At 42.4% G+C, this 22274-nt stretch overlaps 1 pseudogene; it reads left to right on the forward strand.

The window, feature by feature from the left end:
• The window catches only part of LOC134145278 (sodium/hydrogen exchanger 2-like), a 34170-nt pseudogene extending 12219 nt beyond the window's left edge, over positions 1 to 21951 (forward strand).
• Positions 21952 to 22274: the final 323 nt, after the last annotated feature.

Here is a 22274-nt window from a genome sequence, read left to right on the forward strand (position 1 = left end):
TAAAAAATTTCTGTGGAGACAACATTAATGTAGGCAAAATATTTATCAACTCTTTAGAGTGTCTTGGCTATTGCTTGGAAACTTCAAAATGGGAAAGTAACTTGTAATTAAATTATTATTTACGGTTTGCCTCAAGAGAGTATATATAATCCAACCAATTCAATCATTCATTGTTACTGATTAGAATAAATCAATTAATATTTCAATTCAGTCCTCAGAATTTGTAACTATATCATTATACTAGTCAATGTAATATTTGGGCTGGCACATGACTGTAAGAGTGGCCGCAAGAACTTTTAATTAACTACCATTGAAATAAATGTGCTAATATGTCTTATGCTGCCAATGGTTACTGTTTGTTCACTATTTAGCTGATGCTTAGCGCTTACTCAAAATGAAACTGTATGTCCTGGGATTCCCTGGTCATGGGAGAGGGCTAATACTAAAATCCCTTGCAGCGCTCAAAGTTGTTCTGAAGGAAGCTCCAGTTTTGTAAATGGACTATGATAAGCACAAGGCTGAAAACAAGCCAAGAGAAGCTGCTACAAGATGAATTTTATACTTGTGCAAAGCCCAACAAACTGTGGCCCGTCGATAGTGTTTGTTGTATTCCCTCAAATCAGTAATGCTCAAGGCAAAGGTTTTTAAGCAGACAGGTTCAGTGTAAACTCATTGGACTAGATTAGAAGTAAAGCCAGTGGTACTGAGAATATATTACCACCTTTACCCCAGCTAGTTCTTAATGGTTAGTGCTTCCCACTTTAAGTTGTTTTTTACTGTAAAATATATCATCCTCTTAGGAGTTTTAACTAATTTCTATTTTTGTTTGATCAGTTTCCATCTTCTTTCCTGCTTTTCAGGGGTTCTTGTACTGACTTTCTTTGTGAACAGATTTCATGTCAACACCGTGACCAGCAAAGACCAATTTATTATAGCGTATGGGGGTCTCCGAGGTGCAATCTGTTTCTCTTTGGTTTTCTTGCTTCCTGACTTTCATAGAAAGAAGCTCTTCATTGCAGCAACAACTGTTGTCATCCTCTTCACCGTGTTCGTACAGGTAAAAATACTCAGTATGAAAACATGTCACCAGCAGATGTAGAGAATGACCGTGATTTTTTTAAAAAAAAAATTCAGGCAAATAACCTGAAATCTAAACTACTAGATTTGATGCACAATATAATGAATACATGAATTTACTGGTCGTTAAAACTCTCCCTACATTAAGTGGCTAAGATCTAAAAAATAATACTGGAAGAGACAGAGGGTGTGAGACAGTATCATGCGTTTACAAGGTTGATTTAGTAATTGTTGACTTATAACATCTACTGCAGCATTTTCCTTGATAACATGTCCCATCTTTGATCTGGTCTAGCCTTACTGGGGTAGCAATGGTGAAAATTTGGAAGAATGATGCTGGCATAGATTTCCACTCTGAAGTGGCACCTTTACATGTTTTGTGTGGTAGCACAGCCAAACCCCAAATAAAACTCTAGATAGCGTTTGATATTTGAGCAAGGTAAGAGCCACCTGTTACTGCAGTACTTATGAAATGAGTCACGAACTGAAACACTGCCTGAGCCATGCTGTAAAGAAGGCCAGTTTTCACAGTTCTAAAGGTGAGAAGGTGGAAAATATTGGAGATATTCCATTCCAAACCCACTGAACAGGGATAAAAATAATTTTAAAAGTGGTTTTTGGTTTTGGCGGTCTCAGTTTTGGCATTTCAAAGAGGGACAACTTAAGGGGCCTAATTTTGAAGGAGTATCATCTTCTCATTTTCTGGAGAGTGATTCCCATTTTATTGAGGCATCCAACAGCTGAAGCAACCATAATCATTGGTTGCTTATGAAAACGTTTTGTATATATGTCTGAGATGTTCTCACATTCATGCAGCAAAGTAGCTGTAGTTATTTTATGATGACTCAGAAGGAAGGGGATAGCTTTAACTCTTCCACTGGAAAAAATTTGGGTGTGTTACTTGTTATAAAAGCAAGGAAAATTGGAAGCAAATAAAATCTTAGAACATTTTATTTATTGTTTATTTGCATCTGATTTTTCTTTTATAACTGATTCACTAAGCCCTGTTGCTTCCTGCTTTTTTCTTTTCTGCCCCAGTGAATGTTGAGTTGTTTACTACCCAGTGGAAAAACTTCTGCAAGTGAGTGCAGCCTGCCTGTTTCGTGGCATAACTTTGGACATGTTCCCCAGGGCCAGGGTAAGGAGAGGGAGGTGGACCTCACACAACACTGATAACTGCTTTCAGATATGGGTTTATTGCTTAAATCCATTTTAAAGCATCCAGGGTTTAAATCACCGCTGTACATTGCTTTTTATTTTGGAGAAATTTAAAATCAAAGAACATCTGTTCTGTCTCCTTCTGGGAGTTATGTAGTTATGGTAGTTTTGGTGTCAGGTTCCTGAAGTCTACCTAGCTTGTACAGAAATTGCTGTTTTGGATCTGATGCTTTATGTTTGTGCTCTGTAACCACTAAAGTAGAATGATAAAAAGGGATCCAGAACATGCAGTTGTCCCTTCTCCTAAAAGACAAGAGATACTATAAATGAGACCAATCAAGGTTCACAATCTACTTCCATCCTGTTCCATTTTGTTTTTATGGAGCATCTACCAAGGATTTCCAGTGAACTGAGGCTTGCATCTGTTCTATTGCTGTTTCTACTGATACAGTGTCAGGTTTTGCTTCAGGATCTGTCAGGAGAATCCTGGAACTCTAACAGGAAGTACGTGTCATTTTTGTTAAAAGAGATCCCAACAGAGTTTGCAGAGGTTACTTTCAGAATTCCTCTGTCTTGGAGTTTTTCTGTGAATATATTTCTGTTGTTTCATTGGTATTTCTCTCGTTACTGATAGACTGCCTTTATTTATAACTAATTGTTAATTAAGACGCTTCCAGATGTGTTAAAGGTTTTCTCTCCCTTAAGCACAGGCTGAGATTTAAAGGAATTATTTTGTCCCCTGAAGCACCCTGTGCCGTTCACTGGGAGGTGTGCACATCACAGATGCAGCTCTCAGCATTGCGATGACATCTAGTGGTAAAAATATTCCTGGAAATCTCTACGAGCTAAAGATCTTGGCTCTGTTTCCGTGCTGTTCTCTGCCTTGCTGAGCCTGTGCTGAAAGCAGCAGCAAGCCTGCAATGGCAGGGCTCCGTGCGGAGTTCCCATTTCTCTGAAATTCAGTTGCTTTAGTTCACCCTCAAAATTCTGCCAGGGCTAGGCTTCAGATGAGGATGTGATTAAAAATGAGGGTCATCTCATCCAGAAAAGAGCAAGACTGAAGTCTGCCTAATGTACTCTACTCTCAGAAGCATGGAGTTAAGGTCAAACTTTTTTTTTGCAGACAGAGTGATTATGGGAAGCACAAAATGGTGACGGATACTCTCACCTCCTGCAATGCAGATAGTACAGACTAAGCAGGTCACCACGGGAGATGGAGCAAGCGAGTGGGTGGTGTATATGGAATAATGGCATTTAGAAAAACTCCATGGGAGCTTCCTTCACTCAAGTGCACAAAGTCCATGCAGATTCACTGACCCAGGGCCTGCCCTTCTCCTCCTTCCACCCCTCAGCCCACTTTCCTGCCATCAGACAGAAGGTATGAAGCAGCTGTTGGGGCTTCAGAAGAGTTGAGGTCACGGTGACAGCTGCAAAGTGGCCTCATGACTGAGCGACACCCTGCGACAGCAAATTCCTTCCACTTGGCCTCTGTTGAACCCCGTGGTTTATCGTTTGTGACTCAGACCGTGCAGAGGGGGCACAGATTTATTCTGGGATTGACTCTGTGCAGCAGAACTTCTCCACATCCTTCTAATCCAAATTATTAGCTGAAAAAAAAATCAATAATGAATGTGATGTGCCAATAGGCCTGGAGCTGGGTCACATAGGGCAGCTGGACGAGGCACAGTTTTCAGGCCTCTTGTTGCAGACTGAAAGGCGTGAGCAGGGGCCAGGGGGTAGGGAGAGCGTAGTTAGGTGGAGGCTGACAAGTTTTAAGATGCAAATGTGGGTCAGAAATTGAAAAGATACGGTCACTAGGCACGTCCGTTCATGCAGAGACGCTCTTGAATCTCAAACAAAGGTTGTTCTAAGGCGGCAGCTCCATTCTGCGGAAGCTTCGGAAAATCCTTCCCAGGACTGGGAAAGGGCTTTTGTGTAACCTCAAAGCTCAACTGGTGATGTCATCTCCATGCTAAAGGGTGAGAGTTAAAGAGCATCCCCCATGGGTGCGTGTCAACGGGACGACCCCTTGACCTTCAGCCATTCACTAGGAGCGCAGCCGCTGTAAAGACAGACCATGCTCAGATTCCAGATACCTGCAGCATTGTCTAGCTGAGACCACCACAAGAATAATAATAATAAAAAGGCAAACTTGCTTAAAAGCTATACCAGAGAAAACTTGCTATAACTCTGTGTGTGTGTGTGTGTATATATATATGTATATATACGCATATATATGTATATAAGTAAAAATAATAGATGCAGATATTAAGGTAAACCCTTAGAAATCTGGGTTTTAAAATCAGTCCTACAGCTTCTCAAGTGAACATAACTAGTGCCAGCCACATCAATGGACGCCGGATTAAGGAAGGAGTGTCTTTAATATCCAAGTGTCCTTCATGTTGCATTTCACTTGGGTAGAAAGAACAAGTGAAAAACTGGCTACAAAACAACTTCTGTGGGTAGTGGGCTTTTTTTTGGTTTGTTCTGTTATTCTGTGCAACAAGTTTTCTTTATATTTGCAGTGGCATTAATACTGTCTTGGAGAGAATTTTTCTGTATTAAAACTAGATAGAAACTGTGGAAGAGATGATCTGGGCCCTTATACACTGGTGTATGGCCATCAAGGTGTCTTGTGGGAGTATAAATCCACTTCATTTTTTTGAATATCCTGACAATGCTATCTGAAAAGATTTGTGCTATGCGGACTAGAGATCAAAAATATAGGCAGTTAGGCTTGTCCATACATGGATTTACGGTACATTATATAACCCAGAAAACCTGGCTGTTTTGGTCTTTCTAAACCAGTTGCATAAGTCTCTTCCCACAGCAGGCCTGGTTAATAATTTTGAGAAGGTTGACTGAGCAATTGTCAAGTACTTAGTGGTTCCAGACAGGCCTGGATATATGCCACTCAGACCAGAAAGTCCTCAAAAGAGCTGTGGGCTTGTCTGGAATGTCACAAAAGGCCCTCATTGTTCTTTCTTTCAATGTGGTTTAAAAATTAAATACCATGTTCTCCATTTAAAGTTCACTCTTTCAGCCTATTGGCCTCTGACCTCTTTGAAATTGTTAATAAACATAATCGTTGTGAAGAGTTTTTTGTGTGGTGCCCACGCTTAACCATTAGCTACTGGATTGCTATCAGTAGAAAAACTTTGTGAGTCCTGGTATGGCCACCAGTGTTGTGTGATATGCTTCTGGCAAGATAGACCCCGTGAGTAGAGGAGCGGTTCTCAAAGGAACTCCCTTGAAGTCAGAGCAGCTCTACAGGTGTGTAGCTATCTGATGGTCTAGAACTGACTTGTGACATTCCCAGGATGCTTCTGAGGTGGAGAAGGGACAAAGAAATTGGGGTGTGTGGATGTCTGAATTTGAAAGTCCTAGTGCTAGTGAAAAAAAACTTCACAATGCCACTTCAGAGTGAAAACAAACACAGCTGATTATCTAGTCAAGAAAAGGGACCAAACTGCACGGCTTCTACTTAATTTTTGTAATAGCTATTATTTCTAAATTTGTTAGATTTATGTTGTTTACCCTGAATAATGATGCATTTTTATTGCTATTAGCAACTAAAATGACACATTAATTGTTCTTGCAATTAAAAATGTGTTCAGCGCTCCACTGTGCCAACATTTGTGACATTCAGAAGTCATAATCATCAACTTCTCAATCAGTGATGATCTGTGACATACAATACTCCAAAAGTTAGCAAACACATCACTCCCTTCAGTGTGAGCCAACCTTGGCAGTGGCTGTGTGCTGTGAAGTTCTGAGGACTATCATCGTTCCAGGCATCTGAACTTTGCACGTTTCAAACCTCTTTCCATCTGGTAGGCTGCAGTAATAACTAGTCTCAGACTTGATCTTGAAATTATTGCTCGCAATTCTGTGGTCTTTGAGACTCTAGAGGCCAGATTAGTAAAGCATCGTATTCCCCCTCTCTGCCCATTTCCATCCTAAAGACTGCAAGTATGTGAGTTCCACTGACAGACTGTTCCCATAGCTGTCCATGAGCAAAGAAAATGTTTGGATTACAGTGGATGAGTAGAGTTTGCAGAGCTGTCTAAGCTTCACAGATATTCTCTTCCTAATAAAAAAGGATTTGAAGAAAGGTGCTATCAGAAAGAATAGGCCTTGTTCTGACAAAAAAGTCGTCATTCTTGCTGCAGAGACTTGCGGAGCTGTTTTTCATATCTATGCTGGTGATTTTGCTCCAAAAGGACCGTGCGAGTGTCACTAGAACACGTGCAAGTTGGACTTGATATGAAGGAAGCCTGATTTCTATGTTTCTGATTATTCTGCAGGGAATGACCATCCGTCCTCTCGTTGACTTATTAGATGTTAAGAAGAAAAGAGAGAGTGCTCCCACAGTGGGAGAGCAGATTCATATTCGGGTAAGTGACTCACCCATCCGTACATGGCCAGAGCGTTGCAATGTGCTGTGCCAGTAGCCTACGGTCCTTCTGAAATGCAATGTGCCTGAAGGACTCTGCAGCTTTGCAGACTCCTGTTGATTTTATCTGAACTCTCTGTAGGTCAGTCTCTTTCTAGATTTGAAGTCCTACACAGCTTTCTAACTATGGTTTAATTTTTGTATTGCAATAACACCTACTCACTCATTGCATTAAGTGCTGTACAAATACAGCTGAAAAAGATGATCATTCATATAAAAGTTTATACTCTAACCTAACTCCAAGTTTACTGCTTCTCTGAAAAGGGTGAAAGAAAGAAAATGAAATGGGGGTGCTTTCAGGATTGAGATCTTGGATGTAATAACTGTTCACCAGTCACAAGCCCAATTTGGGACAGAGTGAGCTGAAGTTATGATCTGTATTTTCATGTGAATGAAACTGAGATTTAAACATCATGATCAGTATTCTTGATAGTTAAAAATAGCCTGTGACACAAAATGGACTGAATCAGAAATGAAGAACCGAATGCCCCAATATAATGAGGACCTGGTGGCACGGGAGCAGCTTAGGTGTAGTATCTGCATGTTTGTGAGTCCTGGATGTGTGGATCATATCTTTCTACTTCCACGGCAAAACTCTAAAAACTGCTGTAGCCAGTGAAAATCCTCTTACTTAATCTGAACATCAGGAGAGTCATTATTTTTCTGTTTAGGAATAAAGATGCTTCTGACACGTGGGAGGGCTGCTCCGCAGGAGGAGTCTTTTTGTACCCAGTCTCTGTCATGGGTCAAGTTCAGCCCAAATATATCAATGTAGACCCCAAGGCAGAGATGCCCACTTTGCCACCTGCACAAATACTGACTGGACAAAAGTGCTGTCCCATCACCGTCTGGCTGATAAAGAATGGTCTCCCTGTGGCTTCTGGTGCAGTTCAGACACTCCACAAATGGCCTGTCAGAGAGGCAACAAGTAACTTGAGGGGCCCCACTGCAAGGCTGAGTTTTAGACACACACAATGTAAAACTGGAAGTAGAATATAGAAAGGAAGTAAATTTTCCTTTTTAGCTTCAAATTGCAAGAGAATATCACATACGGGGGAAAAGATCAACATTGTCTTGCTTCTCTAATACAATAGCACAGAGTTCTACGGTAAATTCACTTTGTGGGATTGGCCAGCTTCCAATCTGAAATTAAATATCAATTATTTCTACGGTGACCTAAATAGCTTTTATTTAATTTGAAAAAAATTGTTTAATGTGTTCCAATTTTGCTGGATGGGACGTGGCATGGTAGTCATAGGCTCTAAAATGCAGTAGGTTGAGGGATTTTTAAAGCTTCACGCTGCAACTAAAGAAAGGTGGAGTGACCCTTTTGTCAATGCACTACCACCTCATCAGCAGTGATTGAACACGAGTTCTCGTACTTTTAGGCCATTTCTGTGACCTAATGGATCACGTATTCTTCAGGATAAGCTAGACTGGCCAAACTGCACAACCACGTGTTATTGTGAAAGGTAAAGAAAGAAAAAGCTTTCTAAAGCTACCCAGGTCGGCACTCTGCTGAGCTGCTGAAGATGATCAGCCTGCAGTGTGCTCTGGGCAAACTCCTCACTCTGGACCAGCTTTGGAGGAGAGGTGGCACAGAGATGGCTCCACTGGCCGTTCATCTAAGACACGATTAAGGCAAATATTCAGTCAGCTTTAGAACCTCTCTGTGCTACTGAAAAAAAAGATAGAAACCTTTGCATAGGCTAGTTAGTAACTGTCCCAAAGCATTTTGCAAATTAATATATTTGGGAAAGTATTTAAAGGGAGAGCAAGTCATGGCTTAAAAAATATGAATTGTTGCAAGTGGCAGGTCAGACACCTCTTTTTTATAGACACTGATACCAGCATCTACTTGTACTATTTTTGCAAACAGTTAACAATAAGAGAGGTGGGGAGGATAAGGCAAGCACTATACTGGAGGGAAATAGTGAAGTCACCGTACCCCAAGGTAGAATTCATTTCACCTTGCTCTCACCATCCAAAGGTGGCCTTTGTAGTTAAAGAAGACTCTTCCAGAGAATGATTCAACTCCATGAGAGAGCAGCATATTCTTCATACCTAACTGAGACTTTAAATTGCTGGAAGCAAGCTCAGTTGAATGCCCCTCCAAACACTGTCAGTGCACTGAGAAAGAAAAATCAGAGTTTGCACCCTGTCTCATTCAGTCTAGGTCCTGACAGTCTGATGAAGTGCAATGGCATGGGGTTTTTAATGAGGTGATACACTGTGTCCAGTGTAAAATACTGGTTCTGAATATAGTCGCTTATGACTAGTCATATTTCTGTAAGTATTTCTTCTTCAGGAATATTTTTTCTTCTTTTTGGGTAGCTAGAAATAAAGACATTAGGTCTGAGGACATTTAAAAAAAAAAGGTTTGGCATCCTCGCAATTAGGTTGTGTTACAGAGCTTTGTCTAAGGTTAATAGAACAGCTCAGTGGGCTGAAGAGGCTTTTTGAATAATGAACAGGGAATACTTTCTTCTTTTGTTGGGTATGAATATTAAATCATCTCTGAAAAGGTGTTTATTGGGAAATGCGAGCTGAAAATTGCTACGTACAAATTAAGTTAAGCAGACAAGGTACCAGTGCGGACAGTTGGAAAGCAGGCACTCGGGAAGGCAGAAGAAGCTGGCTCTCGCCGTGCCGCTGGGCTTGCGCTGGTCATGCTGAGAGCGGTGCGTGCAAGCCGTGCTGGCCCTCAGGAGTTTTCTCACTAGTATCCGTAGTGTCTGGTTCTCGTGTGACAGGTACAGAGATCACAAATACGTTCTTTGCAAACATCCCTTCTCCAAGGTTTTGGTGAGATCAATTTTAATTAAGCGTGAGTTCATTCATTACCCTCGTGTATTCAAATTGATGGGCATGAGGTGTTTGGTACTCAAACTAGTCACTGTCTAGCAGAGGGGATCTCTTCTGCCTTATCAGCACTCACCGGCACTGACTGAAGGGTAAATCCAAAAATTACAGATGAGGAAATGCATGTTTTGCAGCACGAGACCTGGTGGAACCAAATAACCTTGGGAAGCCCTGTCTTAGGTTAGTGTGGCTGAAGAAAGATCTCAGGAAGGTAACGGATGTTCAGTCATGTTAGCTGACTACTTTGGGCCTTGCAAGAGCTGCAGCATGGGAAAGACTGCATGCTGACATGTTACGCACACTTGACTTTGCTCGTGACCAAAAAAATCTGGAGGAAACCCCAGAAACACCAGCATTTAAGAGTGAATGGGGTAGTGACCAGCGGTAGAGCAGAGCCTTCTCCATGTATAGGGATGCCAGTAGGAGGGAAAACAATTGCAGAAATTGCAGAGATTTAACTGAAAGGTGAAAAATCAACCTGTTCAGGATTTTTAATATAATTTTAAACAGTAACAATGTTTCTATATAAGGTGCAATGTGGTCAACGATTTTATTCAGTGGGAAGTATGTTGGGAAAAGCAGTATTTATTATTCAGGTGGGAAAAGCAGTATTTATTATTCAGGTGGAAGCTTCACTCCTAAGTTATCTACATCTATATACTGAGGATAGCTTTCTCCTGAGACAGTGTCCTCAAAACACACAACATGAGCATTACCTGCTTATCAAGCCCCAATATGCAGGACATGCAAGCCATTAGCCAACCTGTACATATCATGAAGAACAGATCCACGTCCCTCAGTGATTATTCTTTGCTTGCACAGACCTGACAGAAAGCAGCCAAATCACTTATTGTACTCCAGAGCCAAGGGAGACGCACGTAAGACTGAATGGGGAATTAGGCCGACGGCTCCCGCTCTTGTTTACTGGAGCTGTGCACCTAGCTGCAAATGTCCCGCGTTTTGTCTGCTGGCTTTTGATGTTTGCTAACTGAGTTCATCATGTATGCAATACGTGCAACTAGTGTATAGCAAAATCCTCTCTTCTGTTTAGTTCTTGGATCATTTGCTGGCTGGCATAGAAGATATATCTGGACACTGGGGACAGTATTACTGGAAAGACAAGTAAGGATTTGTCACAAATACAACTGTGTACATGTGTAGAAAAGAATGAGTCTGTTTTCTATTCCGTAAGTTTCCACTGTGGATAGCTGAGCCTTATTCATCCTTGTGCTGTAAAGCAGATGAAGAATGGGCAGCTTGCTTTACCTTGGGCAGCAAGGTGAGACCAGGCAGCCGAGACCCTGACTCTGAATAGAGCAGAGACTCTCTCCCTCCCTGCCTGCAGGTCCCAGGTTGTGCTTCTCCCTAAAAAGGCTCCTTTCTCTCCTGTAACATTTTCCCCTTGCACCAGCCTGTGTCACTTCAGCATCCTTCCTTCTGCCTCCCAACCAACACGGGCAAAATTAAGGATACGCTGTGGCCTTGCACCACTTGGAGATACAACTGTGTGCTGTGGACCTCTGTAGCAAAAAGCTTCGTTTTCATTCGGTTCTGGTAGCTGGTATACATAGGAGAATTTTCTTTTTGGAGAAAAAAGACCAGGAGTTTCAAATACACTGCTAACAATCTACCAGGTTTAATTACCTAGCTGTACAAACACAGACTCACCTAAATTCATAGTAAGGATTATGCCTAATGCAGCAGACAGTGACAATTCTTTAAAGTACCACTAGAGGGTAATGAAGACGCTGGCTTCCGCAGGCTGCCTGCCCGGCTTCTTGCAATGTAGTACACGGGTAAATGACTTTGCGTATAGCTGGCAACAGCAAAACTTGAGTGTCAGTATTTGATACTAAGTAGATTTTTTTTTTTTTTTGCAAAAATTGTGCTGTATTTGAGCAAGAAATTAAATGAAATGGATCAAAATATGGAAATATGGAAGCTGCTTAAATTGATTAATCCTGTTGCTTCTGTTTGGGCTAAGGCATTTCCTTGCAGCACTTAGTAGAGTTCATGATAAATTTTCAGGATTTTTTACCGCAGTAGCAGATATTTTAATACCTTAACTCATGTATTATAACACAAAAATGATAAGGGCCTAGATCAACCCCTTATGCCGTTGGTTTCTGGAAGGCAGGTAACAGAATATAATGGTGTGTGGGGCAATCATGGAGTATAAACCTGCTGGCTGGCTCAAATCCGTTTTGGTCCTGGGCAATAGTGACATGACGCTGATTAGTGTATTCAAGTAAAAGAACTTTGCAACATCAGCACAGAAGCGTCTTGTTTTGATCTCAAACAGATTAGAATATTTCAACAGCAAGTACCTGCAGAAGATCCTGCTTCGAGAATATGACCAGCCAAAATCAAGTATTGTGCTTCTCTACGAGAAGCTGGAGCGCAAGCATGCCATTGAGCTAGCTGAAGCAGGGCAGCTGGGTCACGGACCATCTCATCCATCCTTGCTGTAAGTGTTCCCCTGCCTACCTTGTTTGCAGAAATAGTATGTCAGAAGGATTTTAATGAGACTGAGTCCCTAGTTGTGAAAGCTAGTGATTTCTCCTGCTTGTAACACACCCTGGCCCTCAGGGAAAAATCATGACTGAGAGTCACCAAATTTTCTCAAAGAAATAATTTATTTTGTAATTTCTCTGGAGAGATTCAAGTGGTACTCCATCACTTGACACACAGTAAGTGGACAGTCATATTTATATTAGAATCATTCAAAATCTTAGTAAATATTTTGTTTGTCTTTGGATTCTGTGTACCAGATCACCAGGTCTGATTTTCAGCTTCATTGAGTATTACCTGTCAGAGAAAGGGATTTGCTCAGTCATGTAACTTGATACAGAATAAAAAGGAAATAAATCTGAAAGCAGTGTTAGCTGCAACAGAACTACATTTCTATGACCCCAATTCTTGTACACATTTTCTATCAGGTGATAAAAGGTGGGGGCAGCTACTTTTATTGGCTCTGTGTGTTTCCCACCTCTGAGTCTCCAGTGTCATTGCGGGAGGACTGCAGAGACTTCTCAGTGGCTCCTGAAGATGTGTTGCACCAGGAGTCTGCAGCTGTTTCCTTCCTCTTCCTCACTCCCACAGCAGGGAACTCTTACAAAAAAATCTTGCAAACATGCCTGCCTCTTCTGCTCTTCCTTGCCTGGCTATTCCATAGGAAGGAAAAACAGCCTGGGCAGATGCAAAGCAAACACTGTTTATGAAGATGAGCAGGTAGACTGGCAATGTCCTGGCATGGATAAACACAGTTTCTGTTCTTGTACCTGTAGGTGCACCTGTATCTGCCCCAAAGTTACACTGAAATGGTGCTTTAAGTAAACAGCACTTGCACTACTTTTTGATAGCTTTGCAACTTTACATTTACTGAAAGAAGCAATGGAGAAAGTGAGCACAGGTTGAGAGAGCAGGGTCAAACACTAGCATGTCAGAATGGCCATGTCATCTCTTAAAAGTTTTTGCTCTACCATGGCTCCCGACGCCTCTTTTATCCACTTGCCCCAGGCAGCACATAGTTGGCACAACTCTGATGTGAACACCACGCACTCCTCCTGCAGTGAGCTCCATCTGAAAGAATTAGCCATCGTTCATGTCAGCTTGTTGCACTGATAGTGATCTCTGAAAGAGCTGGTGTGAATCTCTCACTCTCGACACCACCCTGGGCTTTGGGGATGCACCTGCTGTGCCACTATCTGTCTTCTGAACTAAGGCATTCTGGTTTTCTTTGCAGCAACAGCCACAGGACAGTCATAACAGACAGAAAATCAGAGGATATCCTGAATCCGGATGTACTCGAAAACATCCAGGAAATATTGGCAAGGAACCTGTACCGAATAAGGAGAACGGTACAACTTTTCCCCTCAACCTGTTTTTCAGATGTCTAGTAGCACAAGTTTTCCCAGTTACCTCAGCAGCCTGAGCAGATGTGAATATTTACCTAGTTTCTAATGAGGTCTCTGTGTATATAGAGAACAGTTGGCTGTGTGAAGCAGGATCCAGTTTCCAAGTCATTGGCACATTTTTCTTTGTAACATGACAGCTTCTGAAAAGTTCACCAAGTCAGCCTATAGTTTTATGAAATATTTTAGGCATCAGTACCCAGAACCAGAAATGAGACATGAGGAACACACGGATATTCTAGCATCAAGTTAGCAGATCCAGCAGTTTCAAAACTTCTGGTTACCTGCAGGCCAAAGATTTGGTTGGTGGTGGCCACTTAAGCCTTCCAGTGGAGTATTGCTCTTCATCGCATGCCTGCACATGTAATGCAGAACACTGACAAGGGGAAAAGGGGCCTTACAGTGCAGGAGCGCTCAGACTGTGTCTCAAAGCAAGAGAATGAATAAACACTGTAAGTAAAAAATGAGAACTGTGGAAAAAAGGACGAACCTGGAAAAACTGAGGAGACCCCCAGAACCTAGGGACAGGGAAGACCATAGTGATAGTTAATCTACAGAGATTTTAAAGCCATTCAGCAGTTTTGCCGTGAAACTGGTAAATCTAAGGATGCATAAAAACGGTCGCTGTTTACAGACTAACTCAGGAATAATTCCTCTGTTTAGGGTTTTACATAGCACCAAGGACTTGCATTGTAATTGCTGTTCGCATGGTGATAACACGCAGCCTTATCCTTAAAATTGATCTAAACCTTTATTTTATGGGCTGTGCACAAACTACTGAATCCTTGGGGAGGTGACTGATATGGACACCTTGGCACAGAGGGAGCAAATATCCCCTTCTGTCATTTTGTTGAGCTGAGAGAAGTGACCAGACAAGGCTGGGAGGAAAACCATTGAAGTGTGTGGGGAAAAAGACCTTCCTTCTATTTGCACTTACTCTTGCCTAGACTCAGACTAACCCCAGGTAGTAATGGCATTACCCCAACTCCCATTGATGTTAGTGGACGCTTGGTTAGTTTATGGCTTTTGAAGCAAGAGTTCTTATTCCTGTTCATGCTAATACATGATTTATATGTTAAGATGGGAGTAATATAAAATACTGGAGGGCTGGGCAGAGGAACTGAGGCAGCTCTAGCTGAAGACACCTTGACCAGAGTAGTTGTACTTAGGTTGCACCCTTGTGCCAAGTCCGTATCAGCAGGGTTCCTTATCAGTGGGAAACCGTGACTCCTTTCCTCCTCTGGCTAAGCAGTGGCTCAGATCCTTGCACCCTTCCATTGCCAGTCCCTTGGCCCTGTTGTTTGGTGTTGCTTAGACACATCCTAAATTTAATGACAGTCTCTTTGACGTAATATGAGCAGGTGCCATCATACAACAGGCACAACCTTCCCGGAGAAATTGAGCCCACAGAGCAGGCCAAAGAGATCCTGATCCTCCGGCACAGGAGCCTTCGGATGGAAATTAGTGCAAGCGACACAGTTGGCTCCAGGAGCGAGGTGAGTGAGAGTGGCAAATGTAACTTGTAACGACAAAGAGACACAACGCATCATTCATTTTTTCCTGATGAGGGATCTCATGCTAGCAGATATAACCAGCACTAGAAAGAGAGGTGTTTGCTGGTGGTATTTCCCTCTAAATCCCGTTACCATTAAAAACAACAACAACAACAAAAACCCTCTATCCTAAATTATATTGCAATAACTAGGAAATGCCAAGGGTAGCCTGAAAAAAAAATCCAGTTCCTGACAAACAAATGAACCATCCTGTGCACAGCGCTCTTCTGTTCTTTGTGAACACAGGCTTCCACCCGTACGAGGAAAGAGATATTTACTGAGCAAATGTTATTAATTGAGCTTTGGTTTGTAGATTTAAAGATCTGTTTTTCCCGTGTTTTCTTTTCTGGGAGATTTCATAAAAGAATGGAATTTGGTACGCCCATTGTCACCAGTCCAGATGTACTGTAAATATTTGAAACTGTCTTGTTTTTTTTCCCCAAAATCTTTTGAAAGGACAGAAGCATTATTGTTGAGCTTTTTTATTTATTTTGGAGGTAAGTTTTTTGTTTTTAAAAGGAGCTACAGTTCTGGGCAGACTTGAAGAAAATAAAATAGAAGGAAGTGTTGCATATCAGATTCCTAAGAGAACTACTTTAAGCCCAGATTTACTGCTGGCATAATTCTGTGGTGGTTCATGTTCTGAATTAAAAGAAGAACAGGGTAAATACTTTGCTTTAACTGTGTGCTGAGACACATATACAACGTCTATGGCTGGTGAAAGATGTCTTCTGCTGTTTTCTTTGGAAATCAGTGAAATAAGCTGGGCAAAAAACTCCCCATGGAAAGACAAATGGCCCTGAAATGGTGCATCAGGAATGGACTTGGTGGTCTTTTGCGTTTCCTCCTAGTCTGTACAACTTTTACTCTAGAGGAATCACAATTAAGCCATAGATATTTTGCTCCCAAATGCAAAACATTCAATAGTCAGTACCTGCTGAGCAGTATGCCGTCCCTAGATCTCACTGACTTCTCTGCGTCTTAGCTTTTGCTGGCTTGAGCACTGTCCAAATGCAGACTGTGCCCTCTAATGTGTATAGTAAGAGTACATCACTAAGGAGAACAGAATGACCTTTTTAAAAGAAATAATTTATCTTTCTTTATTTAGATAGTAATTTTCCATGACAGCACAAGAACTCAGGACTGCTGCAGGCTTTATTCCCCTCTGATTTCCTTGTTGAAATGCCAGTTGTTGAAGAGCCCACCGAGAACTGAAGTAATGTACCAGACGCTTCTGTTGCTTAGTCCTTCAGTCACAGAAAGGTGTTCCGGCTCTTGCAAACAACTTAAAATATTTAACTTGATCATTTATGTGCTTACTAGTACATACAATTCAAAATAGATAGGAAAGAACACAGCATGTTACTGTAGAACATTTGGTGTAATTAAACTTCAAAAGAACATCATCAAGCTAATGCTGATTTTGTGCACAACAGTTCAGACGCCAGGTAAGGACGTTTGACTGTTAACCCCTGAGCTCCCGCTTTGGTGACCCTACTGCTCCCATCAGAATGGAGTAACTTTAGGAGCAAATTCAGCACTTTTGGGAAGGCTGTTGCATACCTGGAGCTGGCCTTTGGGAGGACAGAGTATTTTTGTGAGGTTTTCTGGGAAGAGTGAAAGCAGTAGGATTCTACTGAGCAAACCACAGGTCGGTCAGCAAACTGGTTTGTGCTGTTATAGCTGTGTCGCGGGCTGCAGAAGGGAGCAGCTGTCCTAAAACCCGGTGGCAGGCACCGATTCTGCGCTGCGATCTGCCGCCTCTCCGGCACGGAGCACGTAGCACCGTTCTCGGTGTTGTCTTTTCGGCATGACGCAGCTAACACGGCTAGGTGTTATGCAAAATGCTGATTTGATGTTTAATACTGCTGTCTCATAGGAGCCACTCGTTAGTGCTAATCACATGCCTTTACAGCAGCTAGCTTTTCTTTGTTCCAGCCTATATAAAGCAAGAGTAAATATGGAGAGCTTATTCTAGTGATATCCTTAAAAGTGACTCTACACCCCCAAAATAGTCCTCTGTGCATAAAAAGAAAAGTCAGATGTGTTTTGCGTGTTCAGTATTTTATCTGCTAATGTTTCAGAATATCTGTCTCATATTACTTCAAATAGGAATAAAGCAGCACCTGAAAATCGTAGGACAACATTCTGAAAGACCTTGAGAATATTAACGCGAAGCTGCAGGGTGCTGGAAAGCCGTTGTTTCATCCTGTAGAAAGACAGGCTGCACCACCAGAATTCCTTCAGAGGAAGGAATTCTCATTAAAAGCAGCCAAATACTTAAAATTTCAAATTGAAAAAAAAATAAACCACTCAGATTTAGAATTTTATGTCAAGTAATAATGATATTGATAAGTAAATGCCATCTTAAGAAGTTACAAATAAAAAATATGGCTAGTCGGAGAGTTTCTAATGGTCACTCAGTTTTTTTCTGCTTCTAAAGGGAGGAGTTTGCCCTTATAAATTTTGAGACAGGAAGGAAAAATATAGAGTCTTGTTCTGGGCGGTTTTCTATTCTACATTTCACCACAAGATGGAAGCATTACAATTATATTTGCAAGCCAACCTGGAAATCAAGGGACTGTGAGACAAACTTTAAGCAAAGGGCCACTGTAGTCCTCCAACGCTGGTGAAATGTGTGTGCCGTCCTCTCTTCTTAGTCTGTTTGAAAAAAGCACTTGCAATATATTCAATCAGATATGTGTTATGAGCTGAGCAAATAACTAAGATATCCATTTGATTCACTAGAAACGCAGCTTTTTCTGTGCACTCACTGCCTGCATACAGGACATTTTTTTTTTTAGTGAACTTGTTTAACCTTTTTCTGTTGGAATATGAAGTGGTGGTACCGCGGTTAGATTAAGCTCATAATTTATTACGTGCTGGTTTGTCTTTTCCCACTGTATCAGCCACCGCAAGCGTAAGGCTTGTACAGAAGTGTATCTTGCCATGGGTATGTGGGTTCACCAGCCGGAGGGGGAACCAAAAGTGGAATTTGCCTGGCCGAACGTTCAGTTTCTGATGGTTAGATATCCATCTCTTTCTGCGGTCAGCGGAGAGAAACCGGCTCCCCAAGCAGGACAGGCACCAACCTGTTGTCAGCACCAGGTTTCAACCAGGAAAAAATCACCCCTAGTCCCTGATGGAAAACGGATGGCCGTCTGGGTTGGAGAGCCCAGCTTTTGGTTTTAGAACAGCACGAGGTGCGTCTTGCACTGCGTTAGAGAGAGTGCTGCCAAAGGGAATTTGCAGCTCAAGTAGGTAAGGCAGAGAAAAGAAGTAAGAAAGCAGCAATCTTTATCCCTCTTGAGTCAAAAGCACAGATTAAATGATTTACGCAAGACAAAAAAAAGTCCTGGCAAAAGGAAGAGGTGAATCCCCCTCTGAGCTGTGGCCCAGAGGATTAACTCCAAGACTCTCTGTTTGCAGCAGAAAGTTCACCTTCCTCAGCCTGAGGGCAAAATTCCTGCAGAAGGCTACTTGCTTCCTGTAGCTGTGTATCATGTTGGCTCTAAACACTGCGTTTATTTTCGGTTTCCCTCGTTTTAGGAAAGGATCCAACTCAAAGTATCCTGGCATTGTGGTTTCTGAGACCTAGGATATCTTCTGTTTACTACCAAGCACCTAGGAGATCTTTGCACCTGTAGCCAGGCAACTTAGTACTCCTTTCCTCCCGCCAAAACCCAAGTAGGCTCCGCCAGAAGGAGCCTGTTTGGAGCTGCCTGTAAGCCATGTGCGTAAATGACATACTGGCTTTAGTAATGATGTCGGAGTCCTTTTACGGAGCCTGCTCCGCGAGTCATTAACCCCCCCGGGAATGGCTTTCTAGGGAGCCGGGCTAGCGCCGCTCGAGCCTGCGAGCCGTTGTTACGAAAACAGTCAATAAACCCGCGCACAATGGACCGGGGCGTCGGGTCCCTCGTTAAGGGAGGGGAAAAACGAAACGAAACACAACAGAGAACCAGGCTGGGAGGTGTCCAGCGTGATTTGGCAGCCTGGGTTGCTGGACCTAGATGCCAAATCACGGCTGCATAAGAGACTTATTCCCGGTTTACAGAAATGCCGAACAATTCAGGCAGCGTTGTGCTAACTGAATTTTTCTGAAGGATGGAGATTAGCACTCCCGTGAAAGGACAGAGCACTCGTTAGTGCAAGCTCGCTACCTCCCTGCTTGGCCCGCAGCCAAGGTGATAAAGAGCCACATCGAGGACACGGACATTTCTCACCTTGGGTTTCGTTTCCCTTTGCTCATCTGCTGTGTCCTCCTCGCACCAGATCTGCTGCTTTCGGATTAGATCTGCTGAATTACTCCTGGAGAGTGCAGACCTCTTTCATCAACTCGAAACAAATTGGCGCCTGTAAATATTTCCCTTCAGAAATCCCTGCCATGTATTTAGTCTATTTTTAGAAGTAATTCTTTTTGTTTTTCTTGGCAAAAGTAAAATAAATGGCAACCAAGTCCTTGGGGATTGTAAATGGCTTGGTTATGAACCGTGAGTGTCATTAACAGACTTGCTGGCAATCTTCATAAACGCATTAAAGTACTTTTCTTTCTTAATCGCAGAAGGACGACTCCTACTCAGCACAGAGCGACTCTAGCCCAAAGCCAAAACTGTGCCGCTCCTTAACCGGTAAGTGGGAAACCCGAGGGGCGCCGATGGGTTGGGGTTTCCTACCACCCCGCCTCCTCCCTCGCCCCATTGCCAGGGGATATTCGAGCAGGCGACAGCGACAATTTGCGCTGGGTCCGTGGCACATCCGTGGTATCGCTGGGATTTGTGAGACAGGCAAGGGAAAATCCTCAGCCCTCGCTGCCTTCGTGGCTGCACAGGCGGCTCCAGCACGGCGGGAACCTGCCTGCTGCCAGGCCGACCTGGGATTCCCCGTGCGCGCCAACGTGTTACAGCCTGGGAAAAACAGTGCGCGTCCCAAGCTGAGCGCCGCCGTCGGGCAGGCAGAGCCGGGCGGATTCCCGGGTTTCGGATCCTCGGGTGGACGTTTCACCCCTGGCCCGGTCGCCTGCGTTCCCGCGGCCGATGGGCGAAGCGGAGCAGGCTTGCCGCGTGCTGGGATGCCCGTTTCTCTCTGCCGGCCACCAAGGTGCCCCAGGGAGCTGTTGGAGGCAGGCGGCGACGCCGGGAGATGAGCGGGGAGGAGGAGCGAGCGCCCAGGCGGGCGTTTTGCCCTCAGCTCCCGGCGCGCTGCAGAGGACACGCGGAGTCCCGTCGCCACTTGAAACCGGGGCCGTTCTTCACGTCCCACCGGGCGCTAAGATAGTTGACGCTAATTGCAATCATTCCGTCCGCGGTGAAGCTCGTACCTACGCTAAAATTTTATGAAGATGCGTATTTCAAAACATGAAGTTCCTGCCTAAATGCTTTCCAAAAATTGTTTGGGTTTTTTTGCTAAGTATTATTAAAATGCATTTCAAGCCTATCATTAATAGCACTGTTCCAAACACCAGCTAAAGAAGGAGCAGTGGCTCAAGACTTTGTGTCTTTTCATAAGCACAACCTCAGTTTTTAGATAACTGAAAGCTTAGTTTTTGCACTTGAAAATGGTTTAATACTGCTGAAGGCTCACACAAAGTGTAACTGGTTAAAGCTGTAAAATACATCTTTCAAAACGCAGAGAACAATATCAATGTAATCTTTGAACCACAATGAAATGTTTAATTTCCAGGCTTCCCAGAGATTTAGCATGTGAGATACTGAACATTATGGATTTTTACAAGACTTAGTGGAACACTGTTTAGCACAATCGCTTCTGTAAAGGTGATGCACTGAAAATTTTCAGTTTTTATTGATCCTTAAAGTCACATTTCCTCTAGAGACGGGCTGAGCTGGATTAAGAGGATGGGTCTAATGTTAATGTACAGAATATTTCTTTATTGTATGTGTACTGGAAAATATTTAAGAACCAAGAAAGTATTATTACTTTCTTTTACTCTTTTTGGTTTTTTTCTAATTCTAATATTTTTTTCTTTGCAATTTTCTTTCAACCTTTAGCTAAAAACTTAATAAATAGCTGTAGAATGGTTATCACTTCATCTGCACAAAGTTATATTACTCCAGCTTGGCGAGAAGGAATACAATTGTGGGACATTTGTGTGTCCATAACATGTTAAATCCAAAGTATTTCTGTTGCGGATGTAGATATTTTAATCTAGAGTTTATATTAACAGTTTAAATTATATTGTTCCTGAAGAAAAACCTGAATGTGGTCATAGCAAGGTGATGAAAAGCAATGTTTGGGGATTTTTTTTTTTTTTTTTTTTTTTTTTACGTTCTCTCCAGGTGAGACTGTGCCTCAGGGAAAACATAAGCAGACCAGACCCCATCTGTACATTGGCAAGAGGGCTGGAGGAGGCTATAACCCTCCCATCCCGATCATGTATACATCCAAACAGTCACTTAACAAGGCAACACAAAATTACATGTACTCTGGCAGGACACCTGGATAGTACAGCTGTTTCTTTAAAAGCTGTTTTAAGATAGTCACTTATGTGTTCTGTGCTGGTGGGAACTGGCAAAAAAAGATTATATTGATCCAGTTATACAACATATTTCAAAATACAGAACAGGGTTAAAATTGTCTGTTTTTTCTTCTAGTCAAACACCGATCTTTGCTTTCTGTTATAGAACTGAAATGTGATCTTTCTGGTCGGATAGCTCATCCCCAGTGAACAAATAGTCATCTCAATAACTCTCAATATTTCTTCATTACTGTTGACCCACAAAGGAGAACATGTCTCATACAAGTCTGTTTTTCTCTTCTTACAGTGGGGAATGCAGAAAAGGCCCGGGAACCAAAACACAACCGATCAAAGTCCGTGTGTGTCATCTCACCTCCGCAGCCCACTGGTACTGCTTCGGTTAATAAGAAGGAAACAGAGAAGGAGCTAACTCCAGATATCTAAAAGTACAAGTGATGCTGTGGGCTTCCCATAATGGATCTGACTCTGTTTCATGGATGTATAAAATACAACCTACTTTTTTCTTTTTTCTTTTTTTTTTTTTTGATTATAGAGGCCAGCAACATGATGTTATTGTAAATAACAAGTATATTGAAAAGGACAGCATGGAGAGAGCAAGATATCCTGAGCAATCAGCATCAAAACATGTCCTTCCTTGCACAGTGCTGTATTTTTCAGAGATGTAAGGAAAATGGAAAAGATGCACAGAAGACCACTAGCAATGAAAACTAGTACCTAAGAGAGGAGCTAAGAAAAATTAGCCTGTTCAGTCTAGGAAA

The sequence above is a fragment of the Rhea pennata genome, chromosome 11 (genome assembly GCF_028389875.1).
Source record: "Rhea pennata isolate bPtePen1 chromosome 11, bPtePen1.pri, whole genome shotgun sequence".
NCBI classification, from domain to species: domain Eukaryota; kingdom Metazoa; phylum Chordata; class Aves; order Rheiformes; family Rheidae; genus Rhea; species Rhea pennata.